The following is a 16824-nucleotide window of genomic DNA, read 5'->3' as shown; positions in this document are numbered from 1 at the left end:
TCTATTTCTCTGTAAAATCCAATTTATAAGAAATACCTCAGGGGCGCCTGGGTGGCTTAGTCGGTTAAGCGTCCGACTTTCGCTTAGGTCATGATCTCGCGGTTCGTGGGTTCGAGCCCCGTGTCGGGCTCTGTGCTGACTGCCAGCTCAGAGCCTGGAGCCTGTTTCAGTCTGTGACTCCCTCTCTCTCTGACCCTCCCCTGCTCACGCTCTCTCTCTCTCTCCTAGAAATAAAAAAGAAAAAAAAAAAAAGCTTCTCTTTAAAAAAAAAAAAAAAAGAAATACCTCAAATATGGGGGCGCCCGGCTGGCTCAGTCGGAACAGCATGCCACTTGTGATCTCCGGGTTGTTAGGTTCGAGCCCCACGTTGAGTGGAACGACTACTTAAAAATAAAGTCTTTAAAAAAAAAAAAAAGAAAAGAAAAAAAGGGATATTTCAAATTCCAATATGTGTAGGCAAAAATTTATTTCTCTTTTCTCCAAAAAAATTTATATTAACATACTAACGAGGAAAAGTCGAAAAACAATAGAATTTTAAATTCGAACTGACATCGTGTGTCATTCTGGTTTGCTTTTAACGCAACACGATGTTTGGTGTTTTCCATAAACACAGACTGCAAGTGACAACCGATGTAATAAACACCGAAACTACAAAGATCCGTTTTGTCACTGCGAAGTTAAGATTGTAAACAACTTAAAAGGATATTGTATCTGGCTCCTGAGTATCTTGCACTGGCATAACACTTGCTTATTAGGATAAAGAATTTCATTCCGACCCAAGGAATCCTACCCTATCCATTCATATAAAATGGATTCTACACTTTATGCCAATGTGTGTATAAATGTGCATGTAGCTATAACCACAACCCAAACAGCAGCTGCAAAATTGCAGAGTCAAGGGCTTGGAAGGAATTTTAGAAACCCATCCAAAGTAAAGGTTGCTGTACGAGGCTCACCTGCTGAAAGATGGCTTGATTTACCAATTCAGCAACGAGAAACAAAACAAAACAAAACAGACCCGGCCCTTGCCCTGGGGGGATCAGAGGCTGCAAAATGTAAAAGATCGCTTCCTACGCAGCAGTAGCTTATGATGTAAGACTCTTTTTTTATTAACCTACATAAAAGGTTTATATTTTCTGTTAGACCCACTCCTACCTTTTCATTTTTAGGAGATCTGCCTGCGTTGCTTCACGTTATATAGTATGCGTTGCTGTTCAATTCCTTTCTGGGCTGTGTGTGGGTTTTTAAATAAAAGAAGTAAATCTTTGCAGATAAAGGTTAAGGTCTATGTTTCTCACCCAGTTATGGCACATAGATTCTAGGATGTGCTATTCTAGTTCGGCCCCCGCGAACCCCACATTCTGTGGATGCCTTTGCCCTTAAGAGTGGGTGGGACCTGGGACGCCTGGGTGGCTTAGTGGGTTAAGCGTCCGACTTTCGCTTAGGGCATGATCTCTCGGTCCGTGGGTTCGAGCCCCGCATCGGGCTCTGTGCTGACTGCCAGCTCAGAGCCTGGAGCCTGTTTCAGTCTGTGACTCCCTCTCTCTCTGACCCTCCCCTGCTCACGCTGTCTCTCTCTCTCTCCTAAAAATAAATAAAAATATTAAAAAAAAAAAGAGTGGGTGAGACCTGTGATCTGTTTTCCTCACTAATAGAAAATGGCAGACGTGTTAGGCTGACACTCCTGTGGTTCCATTATATTCTAGAACTTGACCTTGCTGGCCAACTCTCTCAAGTCTTTCTCTCTCACTGCTGACTTTGAAGAAGCAAGCGGCCACAAATCCTCCAGCACCAAGGAATTAAAACATTCCGGCACCATGGGAGTGTGGAAAGGAATGCTTCCGTAGTCAACGCTCGGATTGGGACCCTTGTCAACACCTTCACTGCGGCTTGTAAGGCCCTGAACGGAGGACCCGGCTAAGCCATGCCCAGACTTCTGCCCCATAGAAACCGTGAGATAATAAGCGGCTATCAGGTTAAGCCACGACGTCTGTGGTAACGTTGTGTGGCTATAAATAACACACCTGCCTAATCCTGTCTTCTGCCACTCCAAGTGGAAACCCCAGGAGGGATTTGAGATATGTCCTTGTTCCCATGTTTAAACAACTTTCCCACGTAGATGTTTACTGATGTATGATGTACACTATTGGCTACCGACTGAACGTTTGCGCCCTCACGAATGGGATCAATCCCTCCTTTTTTTTTTTTTTTTTTTTTGATTAAAAGAGACCCAGGAGAGCTCCGCCCACTATGTGAAGACACAGCTAGAAAACATCCATGGCCGGGGAAGCCGGTTCTCCCCAGATGTCGAATCTACTGGTACCTTGATCTTGGACTTCCCAGCCTCCAGAACTGTAAGAAAGAAATTTTGCTCGTTTATAAGCTATCCAGCCTATGATATCGGCAGCCAAAGGGGACTAAGACCCGACTGTTTTTATGAACTTTTAGATTTACGTAAATGGTATCGCACTGTGCACGGCATTTTTCTCTCCATATTGTATTCTTCAGATACATCCGTGTGCTTCATTGTACAAGTACACTTTACTTATTCATCCATTCTCTTACTGATGGACATTTACTTGGTGTGTGTATCTCTTTTCGACTTGGCATCGGCGATGTCAGTAGCTAGGAATCCGCCGCAGTTTATCCACGCCAGAGAAATTGGCAATGCTAGACAACGGGACTTTGGGGACTTCTTTATTTCCCCAGAGACTCAGTGGTCACATCTTTATCAGGACACCACTGCATAGCCTAGTGCTTGTGGGAAGAGTTTCTCTAGGTTGTAGTTCTAGAAGTCAAATCTTTGAATCTTAGGAGATTGGCATTTTATTTAATGTTTATTTATTTATTTTGAGAGAGAGAGAGAGGGAACAAGCAAGGAAGGGTCAGGGGCAGAGGGAGAGAGATAATTCCAAGCAGGCTCCGTGCTCAGTGCTCAGAGCAGGGCACAGAACCCAACACGGGGCTCAATCTCACTATGATGAGATCCTGACCTGAGCCGAAATCAAGAATCGGATGCTTAAGCGACTGAGCCACTCAGGTGCCTCCGTATATCTTTTTTGGTGAAGTATCTGTTCAACTCTTTTGCCTCTTCTTTTAGTGGGCTATCTCCTTATTCTTGAGTTTGACAGTACTTTATATATTCAGAATACAGAATAGGTGATGTTCAGATATTCTCTTTCAGTCTATATCTTGTCTCTTCATTCTCTTAACAGTGTCTTTGGAAGAACAGAAGTTCTTAACTTTGGTGAAATATATCACTTTTTCCTTGTTGGGATTCTGCTTTTGGTGCTGTATCTAACAAATTATTTCCCTCCAAGATCACAAATATTTTCTCCTATTTATCTTCCAGAGAAATAAAAAGATATAGTAGATAGAAGACAGTGGAGGAGGGGCGCCTGGGTGGCTGAGTCGGTTAAGCATCCGACTTTCGCTTGGGTCATGATCTCGTGGTTCCTGGGTTCGAGCCCCGCGTCAGGCTCTGTGCTGACTGCCAGCTCAGAGCCTGGAGCCTGTTTCAGTCTGTGACTCCTTCTCTCTGACCCTCCCCTGCTCACGCTGTCTCTCTCTCTCTCTCCTAGAAATAAAAAAAAAAAAAAAATTAATAAAAAAAAAGAAGACAGTGGAGGAATATCTTTAAGGTACTGAAATGTTATGTGCAGTGAGAATATCTGTTAAACACTAAGACAAAATGAAGACTTTTTTGAACATGGAGAACCTGACAGAACTTATGACTAATAGGTCTGCACTATAAAAAATGTTAAAGAGGGGTTACTGGCTAGCTCCGTCAGTAGAGCATGTGACTCCTGACCTCTGGGTTGTGAGTTCGAGCCCCACGTTGGATGTGGAGCTTACTTAAAAATTAAAAAAAAAAAAAAAATAGGGACTCCTGGGTGACTCAGTCAGTTGAGTGTCTGACTCTTGGTTTTGGCTCAGGTCGTGAGCTTTTGGGTTTGTGGGATCGAGCCCCGCATCAGACCCATGCAGACAGGGCAGATCCTGCTTGGGACTCTCTCTCTCCCTCTTTCTCTGCCTCTCCCCAGTTTGTGCTCGCTTGCTCTCTCTCTCTCTCTCTCTCAAAATAAAAAAAAAACTTTAAAAAAAGTTAAAATTTTTTTTTAATATTAAAGAAAGTCCTTTGGGCCAAAGGGAAATGATACTAGATGGAAATCTGGATCTATGCTAAAGAATGAGGAACACTATAAATTATATATCTTTATATCTATAGATGAAGATGTATTCGCTTCCCATTGTTGCTGTAACAAATTATCACACACTTAGCAGCTTAAAACAGCAGAAATGTATTATTTTACAGTTTCCACATATCAGAGGTCTGACACATGTCTCACTGAGCTAACATCAAGGTATTGTCAGGGCTGTGTTCTTTCTGGGGGAACAATCAGTGTCCTTGCTGGCTGTCAGCATGGGGCTCCCCGTAGCTCTTAGAGTTCTCTGGCCCTTGAGCACAGCCCGATATATCTCAGAATTCTTCATACTGCCATTTCTCTGACTCACTCTTTTGCTTCCCTCTTCCACTTGTGAGACTCACATGTGATTAGATTGAGCCTATTTAATAATCCAGGATAATTTCTTCATCTCAAAATCCTTATCCTTAATCATATCTCCAAAGCCCCTTTTGAAATGTAAAGTCACAGATCCACAGGTTCTGGGGATTAGGACACAAACGTCTTTGGGAGCGGGGGAGGGCAGAGAGAGAGGAAGACACAGAATCTGAAACAGGCTCCAGGCTCTGAACAACTATTCAGCACAGAGCCTGGCGCGAGGCTCGAACCCATGAACCGTGAGATCACGACCTAAGCCGAAGTCAGACGTTCAACTGACTGAGCCACTCAGGCACCCCATGAAGGGCTTTTTTTTTTAACCTGTTTATTTATTTTTGAGAGAGAGACAGAGCATGAGTCAAGGAGGGGCAGAGAGACAGAGAGAGAGAGGCAGAGAGAGGGAGACACAGAATCCGAAGCAGGCTCCAGGTTCTGAGCTGTCAGCACAGAGCCTGACGCGGGGCTCAAAGCCATGAACTGCGAGATCATGACCTGAGCCAAAGTCAGACGCTTAGCTGAATGAGCCACCCATTCAGAAAGACTTTTCTTATTCTTTAAATGACTTTAAAAGATAATGAACTGTTTAAAGCAGAAATAAAAACAGCATGTCGTGGGGTTTATAACATGAAAAAGTAAGATATAACATGTAAAAGTAAGGTAAATAACGATAATGATCCAAAGGCGTGTTCAGGAGAAATAGCGGTATAATGTAAGGTTCTGATACTATATGTGAAGTGATATACTGAAGGTATTGAAGGGAGAGTGTGATAAGTCAAATGAGGTTTCCAATTTTAGCTAATATAAGAAATGTACAACCTTGTGTATTTCCCCTTATATCTATGAATGAAGACTTCTTAGGTTTTATCAATGAAGGAAATTTGTAAGGTCAAATAGCATGTGTACATTCAACCTCACTCCAAATGCCAAAGTGGTTATATTCAGTTTTATTAGCAATGGATGAGAATACCTATTATATCATGACCTTACTTGACGTTGTCAGGTGGTGTAGCTTTCATCAACTTCATGGTTATAAATATACTGTTTTATTTTATTTTCCATATTAAGCGTCTTTTTATACCCTCTCATATGTTTATTGATCACTCAGATTTCTTCATCAATGAAAGGCCTATCGCTCTTTTTTATTTTTATTTTCCTTGGGTTTATGGGAATTCTTTATGTATCTGTATACAGATCTTCAGTCAGTTATATAGATTGTAAATAGCTTTTTCTTAGTCTTTGAGCTTTTTTTTTTTTCATTTCATTTCATTTATGGGCCCTTAAAAAATGTTTTTAATGTTTATTTATTTTTGAGAGAGGAGAGCAGGGGAGGGGCAGAAAGAGAGAGGGAGACACAGAATCCGAAGCAGATTCCAGGCTTTGCCGTGAGCAAAGTCAGACTTAACGGACTGAGCTACCCAGGTGCCCCTTATGGGCCCTTTTAAAATAGATTTCTAAACATTTTAATGCAGTCAAATTCATTGATCTTTTCTTTGATGGTTTGTATTTATTTTTACATCTTGCTGAAGAGAGCCTACGTTTTCTTTTGAAAGTGTAAAGGTTTTCTTCTCACATTAATCCTTTAATTCACCTGGAACTCCTTTGTTTCAGCATCAAATAGTTTTTTCTTTCCAGTCGCTCCAGGACTAGGCCAGCCCTTCACTGTCAATTTCTAATGCTACTTCTGCTATACATCAAAATTTCCCTAATTGTTCAGGTCTGTTTCTAAAATGTCCACTGTGTTCAATCAATCTATTTATCTATGAATGGTGAGTACACTGGTTTGTTTTACCATAGCTTTGCAATAAGCCTTACTATTTGTAGGGCAAATCTTACTTTCTTATTCTCCAGGAGATTTTGGATACTAGATAACATTTCTTCATATTGCAGACAGAATCATTTCTTCTTTTTTTTTTTTTGCCTTTTAATTTTTTTAATTAAAATTTTAGTTAACATACAGTGCAATGTTAGTTTCAGGAGTAGATTTCAATGATTCATCACTTACATACAACACCCAGTGCTCATCCCAACAAGTACCCTCCTCAATGCCCGTCCCCCATCTAGCCCATCCCCCACCCACCTCCCTCCATCAGCCCTCAGTTTGTTCTCTGTCATTAAGAGTCTCTTGTGGTTTGCTTCCCCCCCCCCTTTCCTCCCTTCCCATATGTTCCTCTGTTTTGTTTCTTAAATTCCACATACGAACGAAATCATGTGGTGTTTGCCTTTCTCTGATTGACTTATTTTGCTTAGCATAATACATTCTAGCTCCATCTGTGTCATTGCAAATGGCAAGATCCCATTCTTTTTGATGGCTGAGTTATATTCTATTGTATATCTATACCACATCCTCTTTATCCATTCATCAGTTGATGGACATTTGGGCTCTCTCCATATTTGAGCTATTGATGCTGCTATACACATTGGGGTGCGTGGACCCCTTCGAATCTGTGCTTTTTGTATCCTTTTGGGTAAATACCTAGTGGTGCAATTGCTAGATGGCAGGGTAGTTCTGTCTTTAGTTTGATTTATTCTTTTTATTGTAACTTTTTAAAATAGTGAATTGAGAGCTACCTTGCTTAAAAAGCAACACTCCGTCCTCCCCAAACTTAGAAAAACGTCTAAATGTCTTATCCTGACCCCCCCAAGCCCTCTGGCATCTGTCCCTGGAAACTTCCATCTCAGACCTCTATTTGTTCATGTGAGTTTTAGAATTGGACTGCCAGGTTCCAAGAAAATTCATATTTACTTTTTGTTTGCAATTGCATTACATTTGTAGATCTCATCTATTCTGTAATGCCATAGGTTTTAAGACACTTTGTTATTTTATGTGTCACTAGGAAAGAAAAATTGCTGCCCATTAAGCTACAATAGAATGGTTTGTTTTTTTTGATCACTTAGGCTTCTTATTTTATACTTCTTGAAAAAGGTCCCTTAGACTTATTTAGATATATTTTATTTTCATATATTTTTTCTGGTGTGTCCTTTAAAATGAAAACATAAGTGAAATGAATTGGTCGAAATATGCCTAAAACTTCTTGACATTCAGAGCCTGACTTTTCCGAATCACTTTAAAACTCCAATATTTGTGTTTTCCCACATAATAATAGCCTCTGAGCCACGAAGGACACTGGTAATACAGTATTTCTTATAAGAATAGCCCATTTGCTGCTGCCTCTGAAATGTTGTTCCCAGCCACAGTACCGACACATAATTCAGCTTCTCCTACTTGTGAGTATCTTATTTTCTTAGGTCCTTGGCTATTCTTTGCAAGAAAATATGCAATTTCCAGTCATTCTTCTAATAAAAGAGATTTGCTTCCTTGATACCAACTTTATGCCCCCCTGCTCTGTTTCTGTGCCTTTCTGCACACACAGTACATTTTCGTTTTAATGAATTTGTACTAAATTGTAACATGACCATTTTAAGGCATTTTCAACAGCCATTAAACTCAACACATGTGGTCCAAAAATGCACTTAACTCAATTGAAGGATAAGAATATGGACAGCTCTGACCAAAAGTTTACCCACGTTTAAGCAATGACAGCTCTATCACAATCCATCTCAGGGGACAAGATGTAAGAAGCCATCAGTCGTTAGGTATATCCCAATATTAAGGATACTTTTACAAAATACATTTATAATTGATGAACAACGGTATTTATAGTAGAATTGTTATCTTTTTTTATAGTTTATTGTCAAGTTGGTTTCCATATAACACCCAGTGCTCATCCCCACAAGTGCCCTCCTCCATGCCCATCACCCCCCTTCCCTTTCCCCCCACCCCCAGCAGCCCTCAGTTTGTTCTTGGCATTCAAGAGCCTCTCATGGTTTGCCTCCCTCCCTCTCCCCTACTATTTTTCCCCTTCTTCTCCCCCATGGTCCTCCATTAAGTTCCTCCTAATCCTCCTATACTTGCAAACATATGATATTTGTCCTTCTCTGCCTGACTTATTTTGCTCAGCATAACATACCCTCAAGTTCCATCCACGTTGCTACACATGGCCAGATTTCGTTCTTCCTCATCGCCATGGAGTATTCCATGGTATAGATAAACCACATCTTCTTGATCCATTCATCTGTTGATGGACACTTAGGTTCTTTCCATGTTTTGGCTATTGTGGAGAGTGCTGCTATGAACATTGGGGTACATGTGCCCCTATGCATCAGCACTCCTGGATCCCTTGGGTAAATTCCTAGCAGTGCTATTCCTGGGTCATAGGGGAGTTCTATGGTTAATTTTTTGAGGAACCTCCACACTGTTTTCCAGAGGGGCTGCACCAGTTTGCATTCTCACCAACAGTGTAGGAGGGTGCCCGTTTCTCCACAAGTAGAATTGTTATCTTAAAAAAAAAAAAAATTGGAGTGGTAGAACTCTTGACTATTACAAGGGAAGCTTTAACATGCATTTCCTTTTTTGTATTTTAATAACGTATAGGGGTTTTTTCTTACAATTTTTTCTGCCTTAAATACTATCTTCTCTACAACTGCATCTTATTATTGATTATTGCATTTAGGAACATTACTGTTGTCTTATATCTCGGTCTTGTATTCAGCGTTGCTACTGAGCTTTCATACTAATTCTCTGGCTTTCCATAGATTTTATGTCTACACAAATCATGTTGTCTGCTAACAACAACACTATGTTTTTAGTCTGGCGTGCTCCGTAATTGCTTCCCCTTTCTTACTTCATTGGCTAAGACGCTGCCAAAACATAAAATTCAACTGCGTACATTTGAAGATCTGTTTGGCTACATGAAGTGATTCAGGAACAGATATTCCCAAGGGTTGTACAAAATGGAAGATTTTTATGGGAACGAGATTGGAGCAAGAAGTTATTAGCAAAAGAAAAGAAACGATTGTTTCCAGCCAGATCTTCCTCTATTTACGGGGGAGGGGACCACAGGGCTTTCATCAGGCAGATGACCTCCCTGGTGCCAATCAGGAAATTTCAGATTGATTGTCACAGGGTGACGTTCCTAGGAGAGGTTGAAAATGTAATCACGTCTTGGTTTGCGGTCGGTCGTGGGGTGGGGGTGGGGGGGGAGGGGGGACAAACTACTCCAATTTGGGCTTGTTTTTCTTTCTTAACACCACGAATACAATCTGGAATAGACATGGTTATAGAAGGCATATTTCTCTTGTTGAAAAAGTTAATGCTTCTTAAATTTTACCACTAAACGGAAAGTTTGCTCCAGGTTTTTTCTAGTTAAAGTCATTCCTTTATATTCTCCATTTGCTATAAATTTTAATCCTGAATCAGTGTTGAATTTTATCATGTGCCTTTTCCATCTACTAACCTGGACATATAGTTACTGTAAGCCACTATGTTAATGTGGTGAAGGCTGTTGATAAAATTTTCCGATTTAAAAAAATCCTTGCATTCCCGAAATAAACCATACCATATTATTTTTTATGCAAAGTTGCAGTTAAACTGCCATTATTTTATTTAGAATTTCTTTTTTAAAATTTTTAATGTTTTATTTATTTCTGAGAGAGAGAGAGAGACAGCATGAGCAGGGAAGGTCAGAGAGAAATGGAGACACAGAATCTGAAGCAGGCTCCAGGCTCTGAGCTAGCTGTCAACACAGAGCCTGACTCGGGGCTCAAACCCATGAACCATGAGATCATGACCTGAGCTGAAGTCAGCCACTTAACCGACTGAGCCACCTAGACACCCCTATAGTTTTTCTTATACCTCACAAAATAGATTAGGTAATTGTCTTTTTCAATTCTCTGATACAGCTTGCATAAAATGAATTTTAGGGAATTTCTAAAACTCACCTGTAAAACGATCTTAAACTGAAACTTTGGTGGAAGCAGATATATTTTATTACCAACTGAATTACTGTTCATGCTTCGTAAATTGTCTGCTCGTTTTCTATATCTTCTTGACTCAACTTTGGACATATATACATGTGCCCATTTTTTTATTACCCATTTTTTCACCCATTTAAATGTTTTTAATGACCCATTTTATACGTTCTCTAACTTACTGACAAAAATCTGTTAACAGTATTATCTTGTTATTTTAAAATGTTTACAGTAACTTAATAATTACTTTCATTCCTAATTTTCTTTCACTCATTTTGTTTCTTGACCAGTCCAGCCAGAGATTTGTCTTTTATTAATTGGTAAAGAAAATTTTCCATAAGTGTTCTGTATGAAAATATTGTCTGATTTTTCTCCCCAGAATTAATTTTGTTATTTTCAGAATCTTGATTGTTTCCTAGTTTAAAAAGTAATGCCTGAAAAAAAAAAATAAAAACAGTACCTGCTCTACATTTAAAAATTTCAAAAGTAACTGATGTGTGGAATGTAGCAAGTGAAATATTTGCTTATTTATTATTAGCTTTAAAATAATGCTCTTACAGGGACTCCTGGCTCAGTCTGTGGAGCATCCAACTCTTGATCTTCAGGGTCATAAGTTCGAGCCCCACATTGAGTGTAGAGATTACTTTAAAAAACTAAAAAATAAGTGGCACCTGGGTGACTCAGTCCGTTAAGTGCCCTACTTCGCTCAGGTCATGATCTCACAGTTCATGGGTTCAAGCCCTGCATCAGCACAGAGCCTGGAGCTGCTTTGAATTCTGTGTTTCCCTGGCTCTCTGCCCCTCCCCCACTCACACTCTGTCTCTTTGTCTCTCAAAAATAAATAAACATTAAAAAAAATTTTTAATAAAATAAAATATGATCTTACAGTACCTACAATCTTATCACTTGCCATTATCTTGTATGGTATATATTTTTCCAAACAAAGGTATGTTACTTAGAGTCAGGAAATTATTAACCTTCATGTGAGCAATTTAAACCTAAACAGAATTAATGAATTTACTCTTCCTTTGGCTACAGACATGAACCTCCTGTCTGCCGTATACACTACATTCAGGATGAATCTTGCATGTAGACATTTAACTCTGCCGTTTCAGCTCGCCGGCATACCTATGAAAAAAAAAAACACATCTTTTTCTTGGATTTGCTTAATAACAGTTCACATTTCACCCTTAAATGTATTGGTTTTGAATTTAATCAGTGTTGTTTTTAATGTATATCTCCTTTTTGTTGCTGTTGTTTTAAACCTTCAAAACATTTGGGTTTCTGTTTTTTGGTTTTAATTTTTTTAATATTTATTTATTTTTCAGAGACAGAGAGAAACAGATCATGAGCAGGGGAGGGGCAGAGAGAGAGGGAGACACAGAAACTGAAGCAGGCTCTAGGCTCCCGAGCTGTCAGCACAGAGCCCGATGCGGGGCTCGAACCCACGAACCATGAGATCATGACCTGAGCCGAACTAGGACACTCAACCGACTGAGCCACCCAGGCGCGCCTCTGTTTTTTGCTTTTAGAGGCCCCGGGTACTCAAACCTTCAGCGCAGTGCCTGACAATGACATTATTGGTAGGCCCCATTCATTGCGCGTGTGTCAAATTCTAGATACGGTGCCACACGTGTTGTGTGCATTCTCAAAATGTGTTGAGCCGATAATTACTTAAAAAAAAATCAAGCTCTCTGAAATCCAAACCACAATGAGATATCACCTCTTAGAATGGCCATCATCATAAAGACAAGAGATAACGGATTGGCGAGGCTGTGGAGAAGAGGGAACAGCTGGGCACCACTGGTGGGAATGTAAGTTGGTGCAGCCATTGTGGAAAATAGTAGGAAAGTTCTCCATAAAATTAAAAATATGGATAAAATACGATCCAGCGACACCCGGGTGGCTCAGTCGGTTGAGTGTCCGACTTTGGCTCAGGTCATGATCTCACGGTTCGGCGAGTTGGAACCCTGCATGGGGCTCCGCATTGACAGCCCGGAGCCTGCCAGGGATTCTCTCTCCTCCCCCGCCCCTCCCCCCACTGGCACTGTCTCGCCTTCAAAATAAATAAACACTTTAAAAAGTTCATATTTTTGGCTTAGTCGGTTAAGCGTCCGACTTTCGCTTAGGTCATGATCTCGTGGTTCGTGGGTTCGAGCCCCGCGTCGGGCTCTGTGCTGACTGCCAGCTCGGAGCCTGGAGCCTGTTTCAGAGTCTGTATCTCCCTCTCTCTCTGACCCTCCCCTGCTCACGCTGTCTCTCTCTCTCTCTCTCTCTCCTAGAAATAAATAAAAATATTTTTAAAAAAATTAATTCAGTGCTGACAAAAACTGAGGACTGATGGATGTGGGGGGGAGGGGGGATGGGCATGGAGGAGGGCACTTGTGGGGATGAGCACTGAGTGTTATGTGGAAACTAATTTGACAATAAACTATTTGTAAAAAAAAAATTAATTCAGATATAATTGACATGTAACGTTATATGGTTATCTGGTGTACAATATACTGACGAGATATTTGTATGTACTGAAAATGATCACCCCTGTTAGTTTCATTCATCCAGGGTGATCGTTTATAAAAGAAAATCTAGGGGCGCCTGGGTGGCTCAGTCGGTTAAGGGTCTGACTTTGGATTTCGGCTCAGGTCATGATCTCATGATTCATGAGTTCAAGCCCCACATCGGGCTCTGCACTCACAGCATGGAGCCTGCTTGGGATTCTCTGCCTCTCTCTCTATGTGCACTTCTCTGTTCTCTCTCTCTCTTTCTCAAAAATAAAAACAAAACAAAATCTAATAAAGCAGTTGTCATAGAATGTTAGCTGCGTTGAGGAAATCAAAATGTGTTTCAGGAACTCAGTGTCATTGAATTTATATTAACTTCTCCCCATTGGCTGCAAAAAAACTCTTGCTTCCGCCTTCCCTCAGTGAACTTTTCTAAATCCTTTTTCTCCTTCTGTCCCAAGGGTCTCTGTAGCTAGACTTTTCTGAACAGTTTTAATTCTAGTGTGAGAGAGAAAGGAACACATTCAGGGGCACCTGGGTGGCTCAGTCAGTCAAGGGTCCGACTTGAGCTCAGGTCGTGATCTCACGGTTCCTGAGTTCAAGCTCTGTACCCGACTCACTGCTCTCAGCACGGAGCCTGCTTTGGATCCTCTGTCCCCCCTCTCTCTCTGTACCTCCCCCGCTCTCACTTGTGTGCTCCATCTCAAAAATAAACAAACGTTAAAAAAAAATAAGGAACACATTCATATGGAACTGTAGTAGGGTGACTGATATTCACCCAGGGATATTAACTCCTGATCCCCGAAATTTGTAGACGTTACGTAAGTTGGAAAAAGGATCTTTGCAGATGTGATTATATTAAGGATCGTGAAATGAGGTGATCACCCTGGATTATGAGGGTGGACCCTAAATGCTGTCACATATGTGTCCTTATAAGTGAGAACTGATGGGATATGACTCGGATATGGAGGAGAAGGTGACGTGAAGAGGAAGACAGAGGTTGGGGTGATGTGACCACAAACCCAGAAAGGCTGGCAACCACCAGCAGCTGGACGAAGTTGAGAACAGATCCTTCCCATGGAGCCTCCCAAGGGAACACGGCTCTGCCAGATTTCAGACATCTGCTCTCAAAAACTGTGGGAACACAAATTTCTGTCATGTCTGCTACCAGGTTTGTTAAGGCAGTCTTGAAAAAACTGATAATGCTGTTGTCAGAGAGCAAGAATGTTCTGTCCCCTTTAAGGTCCTTCTAACTGGGCTGAGAATCAAATGAGTATGAGACAGATAAGGAGGAAAAAATCAAGTTATTCTTTCTTTCTTTTAGAGAGAGAGAGTGAGCAGGGGAGGGGCAGAGAGAGAGGGAGACATAATACAAAGCAGGCTTAACACCATCAGCACAGAGCCCCTTGTGGGGCTCGAACCCATGAAACTGAGCCGAAACCAAGAGTCGGATGCTTAACCGACTGAGCCACCCAGGTGCCCTGGAGAAAATCAGATTTCATAGCCTATGTGTGGGGAGCCCACACAGACACGGAAATTCCAAAGACAGGCAAAATGAGGTAAGTAGGTCATCGTAAGCTAAGGAGAAGGCGATAGGGGTCTGGGTCTTCAAAGGGAAAGAACACAACCTTCAGGAAAAGTGAAAAGGAGTAAATGGTAAACAAATGTTTGCTGGGCCTCTTTAAAACAAGGGCGTGAGAAGACTTGGATCAAACAGGTTTTGCTAGGTTCCTCCCTGTCCGCCATAGCTAGTTCGTACCATAATGTAGTTATCTGTGGTGATAGCTCTCTTCTTGGGGCAGGCCCTCTACCGAAATTATTTTTGGGGGGCAGTTGAGGGGGAGGTAAGGAGCTTTTCCCGAATCTGCAGAGTTTTGATGACATTTTAACTCAAAATAGTCTTCATGGAGGCGCCTGGGTGGTTCAGTCGGTTGAGCGTCCGACTTCGGCTCAGGTCATGATTTCATGGTTCGTGGGTTCGAGCCCCATGACGGGCTCTGTGCTGACAACTCGGAGCCTGGAGCCTGCTTCGGATTCTGTGTGTGTGTGTGTCTCTCTCTCCCCTCCCCCACTCGTTCTCTGTCTCTTAAAAATAAATAAATATGTTAAAAAAAAATAGCCTTTGTGCCAAAGTGGCCCATCTTGGGGTGCCTGCCATTGGCCCCTACGGTATATTCATGTGTAATGTCCTTGCTTTCAGCATTTACTGACATTGACTACAAATGAGCAGTCACTAGGGAAAAATAATCTACAAAACACTTTATAAAATATCTCTATGGCCACGAGTGGAGGTGAGGGGAATCTGGGGGGAATTCACGTTCAGAACATCAAAAATCAATGCCTAAGGCATTAAATGCATTTCTCCCAGCCTCACAGAAGGTCCTCAGACAGGGTCTGAAAGCACAGGAATTGTGTTCAGAAAAAGCTCTCTAAGGAAACCACACTATGGCTTTGACGCCATTGGTATCCGCAAATGAAAGGTAAGGATGAGTAGCCAAGATGGCGTAACAGACTCCAGAGTTGCCGTTATCCATAGAATTTCTGATGCCCAGTGCCAGCCTCGGCCAGTTCCTCAGAGTGCAGGCTACATGCATGTTCTCGGGGCCTGTGGACCTAGCTTTCAGTCCTGAAGTCTTGAGTCCATTAAAAGCTGGCCCCTGTCGTCCCTGACCTCACATTATTGCTCTAGACTAGGATCCCCAACTTAGGTAAGACCCATACCCCTTCGCAGATTATGGCCTTAGGAGGTCAGAGGCGAATGAGACCTAGGGTTACCAGATTTAGCAAGTAAACGTATAGCACACCCAGTTAAATTTGAACTTAAGGGTGCCTGGGTGGCTCATTCGGTTACCCGTACAATTCTTGACTTCAGCTCAGGTCATGGTCTCATGGTTTCGGAATTCGAGCCCCACGTTGGGCCCCGCGCTGTCAGTGCAGCACCTGCTGGGGATTCTCTCTCTGTCTCTATCCCCCCGCCCCCGCCACTCTCTTTCTCTTGAAATAAATACGCTTAAAACATTTTTTCCACTTTGGCTACACAATAATTCATTGCCTGTCCAGTGCAATATTTGAAGCATATTTATACTAAAATCAATTTATCTGAAATTCAAGTTGAGCAGGATGTTCTCCTCTGGAGCCTCGCAGCCCTGATCAAGAGCAACCTCTGCTCTCGCAGACCTCACCCTCTGGCTGGGGGATCAAAATAAATGCACTAACGACTGAGTCTCCAGAGGAGTAGCATCCAAGTAATAAAGGCCCACGAATGCAGGAGGTAATTCTGCCTGGTGTGGCCAGCAGAAAACTGTGGGTTGCTACCTTAACAGCTTAGATCACAAAAAGTATATTTAATTGAAGATGAGTTAGTAAAGTATGACTCTTTAACTGAGTATGGAGAATTGTGTAATGGGGCTTCCTTCCTCAAAAAAAAAAAAAGCAGAGTGGGGGTGCCTGGGTGGCTCAGTCGGTTGAATATCCAGACTTTGGCTCAGGTCATGATCTCATGGTTCGGGAGTTCAAGCCCCGCATCGGGCTCCGTGCTGCCGGCACAGAGCCGGCTTCAGATCCTCTGTCCACCTCTCTCTCTGCCCCTCCCCGCCTCTCAAAAATGAACAAAACTTTTTTTTAAAGAACTTAAAAAAAAAAGTAGTGTTTTAGAGGGGAGGCCAATAAATTTTTAAGTGCCAGGCTAAACGTGTTTATGTTCATCCTCCTTTAATAAAAACTACCAAATCTCTTTGAATATCAGCCCAAAGTTACAAGCTTATAATTTATGGTAATATTGAGTCAACTCCTGAGTACCAAACATCACTGTCAGATTATGTTTTCCCACTCGGGCACCTACATTTTCTGGAGGCCCACCCAGCCAGATGCACATAAATCTTCATTTCCCGTTGGGACAAACCCAGAACGTTCAGCACCGATGTATCATTTGCTCCTGTCTTCTGCTAAAATTT

Source organism: Hyaena hyaena, unplaced genomic scaffold, assembly GCF_003009895.1.
Source record: "Hyaena hyaena isolate Hyena2069 unplaced genomic scaffold, ASM300989v1 scaffold_402, whole genome shotgun sequence".
Classification (NCBI taxonomy): Eukaryota; Metazoa; Chordata; class Mammalia; order Carnivora; family Hyaenidae; genus Hyaena; species Hyaena hyaena.
This window is presented reverse-complemented; position numbering follows the sequence as displayed.